General features: G+C 48.2%; 1 pseudogene; it reads left to right on the top strand.

The window, feature by feature from the left end:
- Window positions 1-1,485: 1,485 nt before the first annotated feature.
- LOC130681245 (uncharacterized) lies at window positions 1,486-4,631 on the top strand (annotated as a pseudogene).
- Window positions 4,632-4,853: the final 222 nt, after the last annotated feature.

Here is a 4,853-nt window from a genome sequence, read left to right as displayed (position 1 = left end):
TGGCCTCAAGTCAGAGAAAGTAAGGGAAACAGGGTGGGGGTGAGCAGGGACAGGATGTGGAAATAACATGAGTGTCGGGGACACTGCTGAACACTTTCCACGGGGCCCTCATTCAGTCCTCACAGAAACCCTGTCCGTGAGGTATTATTATCCCGACCTGTCTCTCCACGTGCTTGACCCTCTCACCTGCATTGGACTGGTTGGGAATGGACAACAGCCTCAGGAGAGCAACGTGGCCCTCTAGGACCCTGATTATAGTAACGCTTGCTTTTTTTTACACACATGTTGTAAGGTTGGTTGAAAAGGCCATTGTCATTATCACCAGAAAACAGGAAACTGGGGTTTGAGAAGCTTACTTGAGATTTGAGCTCTGTCTTGGGATTCCTGTGCTGTCTTAGACATCTGAAGCCAGGCAACCAGTGATGGAAACAGAGGCTCAGACTCAGCATTGCCCAGCGATGGCATCATGTCATGTCGGCTAACTCTCTGGAGCCTCTAGATCACAGTGTCCCCTGGTAGCTGTCCCAGGAGCCACGGCCCGAGTTGTCACCCATGAAGGATGAGGGGGGCCAGGCTCTGGGGGCTGGCTTGATGCTCTGTCTTAGGTAAGGTGAGGAGGAGGCATGAGGCGATGAGGATCTTCCCAGGACCTCGGGAGACACCACCATAAGAAAGGTCCCCCTTTTCTTTTGAAGCTCCGGGGGAATGGCCACCCAAGATAGAGCTGACTAGAAGGTATGCCAGAAGGGGCTTCTCTACCCAAACTTAGCGGATTCAGGAGAACACGCAGGGCTTGAGAACAGAAGTAAAGGGGGTGACTTAGGGAAACAGGATGTCTGTACATTCTGATATTGTCAGAGATATGCAAAACCATGAATGGTAAAATGATGGAGTAAATCTCAACTTGACATGATCTAAAATAATTTTATCTGAGTTTGAAGTTGTTTTCTTATATTCCATCATGATGCTTTTGAGGTTGACATTCTGTTAAACCCAAAAGACATAATTCATTCAACCACTATTTCCTAGGGGCCTGCTATGAACTAGGAAATATGCTATTGCTGAGGACACAGAAGTGAAGAGAAGAGGGCTAGTGCCCATTTTCCTGGCGGCTGTGACCCCAGGTCCCGTGGTCTGCTGGCCCGAGCAGGCACGGAGCTCACGCTCGGCAGAGATGCTCCATCTGCTGGCCCTTACGTCTTTTATTGCACAGGTCACACCTTCATGAAAAACGGAAGCATTTCCATGCTTGCTAAAATGAAGTTGCTCCTCCTCTTAATCTTTATGAATAAATTGGGGGAATAACCACAGAAAAGGAAAATGTCAAGAGTGAGTAAAAAGAAAGGTTTCCCTTGGAAAGGCAGGAAAATTACAAGAAGAGGGTGCTTTCCAAGAAGCCAGTACTTTAAGCAAGATCACAGTCACCTTGCAGAGTCTCCACACAATGGTGTTCTGGGTCTTCTTGGAATTGGGGTGATAGTCCAGATGGGCGGATGGGAGCTTCGTTCTCATGGACCAGTGAGGGCATTTCTTTGTGCCTTATTCATGTTTTTCCCAAGGAGAACTGGGAGAAGATGGAGGGTTGGAAGTTGCATACTTGCGTGAGAGAAAATCAGTGACATGTATTTCATTGTGTTCCATGAAGACAGGTTAGGAGGTGACCTGAAAACTCCTTCTAGCTCCTGTATCCAAGGGAACAGAATCACTAGGCTTCTACTCATGCTTGGGATTGTCTCTTTCTGTCTCTCTCTCTTTGCCTTTGTTTGGTCCATTCTCAGGCAGACTATTTCCACATAGTGGAAATACAGCAACTGAAGTTTCACATCCCACTGACCTACCAACACCAGCAGGAAAGCATTTTTCTTAATAGCTACAGCAGTCTCAGGGAGGATTCTGATTGGCTAGCTCCAGTCACATGTCCATTTCTAAACCAATCAGCATGGCCAAAATGATGGGGCTCTTTGATTGCCTAAGCCTGTGTCATGCCTATTCTTGAGAATGTGGGTAACCCCATCAGTAAAGCCACATAGGATGGATCCCTTGAGAGGGAGGTGCTCTGCTACCCAAGGAAGGAGACAGGAGTAATAGTCAGATGTCAGGGTCCACCATTTCCAAGATGGCTTCCTCATGGGTTTTCCAATAGTCTCTTGAACTGATCTCTTTCCCCATAGATGAAGGCCCTCTAGCTGTTACAAGGAGTCACTCTCTGCTAGTATTATGTCTTCACATCCACTCTTCACTGTGTATGTCCTTAATCTTTCTCTCCCATTATGCCCCTGTCACACATAGTCTTACCACACATCCATGTTCTGTCTCCAATCAGGCAATTTCTTCACCTCATAAACAATCATTGATGAATGTTGATTTGCATGAACCACATGGAGTCCAGCTCTTGTTGTAAAAGAAGCAAAAAACTGCTCACAGTGAAAAGATCTGGGTTCTAGTGTGGGCTTGCCTAGAAGGTTTGCATCTTCTCTGGAAGCCTTGAGGAATTTATCTGAAAAATGCATGGTTGACTGAGAAAAAAAATAATTTCTCTTTCTCTTTTTCCAAAGAGAGAAAAGCTGTTCCTCGCAGAGCTTAGCTCTGCTTCCCTGCTTACAGAGCTCCAAGCTGCCACTGAATTCAACCAGGAAAAGTATATCCTAGCAGAGGGGTAGACCCTGACTGTGAAATGCCCTTTCTCCATCTTAAATATGCCAATAACCGGAAAGCCTGGCAGAAGCTGATGGATGGAGGGGAGCCCCAGGTGCTGGTCCACACAGACAGGCCCTCCCAAGGACCCTGTCATCCTGTTAGGTCCTGTCCACCTGGTGGTGACCAAGGGTGAGTGACCTGTTGGTGAGGGGTGGGGAGAGTCAGGCCAGTCAGGTTGTGGGCAGTGGTTAAGGCACCAGCAGGGCTGTAGCTCAGGATTTCTAGCATCCTGTCCTCTCAGAAGATCCTTGTCTCTCACTTGAGGTCCTTGAGAGGCCTTTAGTCCAACAGTAATAAGGGACTTCTATATGTGGGATTGCTCTTAACAGGTTTAATTTGGGACACTATTGTAGGAAGTAGGGTACACTGAAAGCTGAGCGGTAGGCTTGGGATAATTTAGACTCATTCTGTAGGTCTCCATGTAGAAGTAATTTCCTTAGGAAGCCTCTGCGATCCCCTCTCCCCTTCCCAAGGATGCATTTACTGTGCCCCTTGTGTGCTCCCAAAGCAGTGCTTCTCAGACCCAACAGTGGGTATGAACCACCAGGGGATCTTAACACAAATGCAGACTCGGATTCGACAGGTCTAGGGTGGGACCTGATCTGTTCCCAGGTAATGCTGACGCTGTCGGTCCATGGTTCCCATTTTAGGTAGCAAAGCTCCAGAGCTCACTTTGTGTCGCCTCTCATAGACAACCTACCTCACTGGGTAGTAGAGACTGGTTTACTTGTCTGTCTCCCATACTTGTCTCTGAGCACCTTGAGGGAAGGACCTGTGCCTTGCTTAGCTCTGTATCTCTAGCAGCTAAGGTAATGTGGGGCACATAGTAGGGCCTCAGTAGATGTTGACTGGATGAATAAGGAAGGCAGAGGGAAGGGAGGCAGGTTCAAGTTCCTAGCATCTGGGGAATTCCAAGCCTAAGGAATAAAAGTATGTATGTAGTATATTAATAAAGGATTAACTTGTAAAGCAGTATGCTCTGGGTACAAGGCAGAGAGAATGGCATAAGGTGGAGAAATAGGGAATTATTCTTGAAGAGGATGGGGGCCTATGAACTGGTGAAAAATAGCAGGTAAGTGTTTTCCAATGACACAAATAGCCTGGAAATTCCTTTTTTTCTCCTCTTTCTCTCCCTCCCTCCTTCCTGCTCTTCCTCCCACTCTTCTGCCTGCTTCCTCCTTTTCTCTTTCCTGTCTCTGACCCAGGTTGACCCTGGACTATTTCTTTGATCTTAGCAAAAGAAAACCTTGCTTCATGAACAGCCCTGTTCACTTCTCTCCTCAGCTGCATTTGCCCTGCTACCCATCCATCCACCCATCTATCCACCCATCCAACCATCCATACATCCATACATCCACCCATCTGTCCACCCATGCGCCCATTTATCCATCTGTCCACTTACCCATCCAGGTATCCATCCATTCGTCTATCCATCCATCCATTCAATGTGCCTTCTTATAGATTCTTAGGTACCTCTGCCTCAGATAAGAATTCTACCCAGAACTTGGCTCAGATTCCCACCTTTCCTCCTGCCACTGCCAAGGCCAGAGCAAGCTCTGTATCAGTCCTGGGGCTGGGACTCTATTCCACCCCAGGTCAGCTGCCAGCGTCTCCTCTCTTGGCCATGGAGTCAACCTCACAATGTGCTGGATGTCATCAGGAATGGTTTCCAGGTCTCTGGGCCCCTAGTTCAGACTCCAAGTCCTCTGATTCCTAGTCCATGTGCTGAGAGGATGTGGCGAGTGAGGGATGGAGTAAGGTGGAGGACAGGAGCAGACTTGAGCCACTTCAGCCTGGTGAAATGTCCCAGGGCAGGAAGGCGATGGTGCAGAGTGGGGAAGAGGCTCTTGGTGAGCTGCCGTTCTCCCCAGTTCATCCTCTGGGTTTCCCTGCGCACCAGGAGAGTAAGGAGAGGGAAACTGCATCACTGCTGATTCTAGTGGACCTCAGCCGCCCCCAGGGCCTAACGGTTAGTGGAAAAGCACTCCGAGTGCAGAACCCTGGATTCTTATGCCAACCAGACTAACTGGCTTTGTGACTTTGTGTGAGTCGGGAGCCCTCTCTGGCTTCAGTTTTCTTGTCTGTACTCTTGGGAGGGTAGAAAAACCAGAGCTGGATGACATAATCTAGCCCAACAGTTGTCAGAAATATTCTTC

The sequence above is a fragment of the Manis pentadactyla genome, chromosome 16 (assembly GCF_030020395.1).
Source record: "Manis pentadactyla isolate mManPen7 chromosome 16, mManPen7.hap1, whole genome shotgun sequence".
Classification (NCBI taxonomy): domain Eukaryota; kingdom Metazoa; phylum Chordata; class Mammalia; order Pholidota; family Manidae; genus Manis; species Manis pentadactyla.
This window is presented reverse-complemented; position numbering and strand designations above follow the sequence as displayed.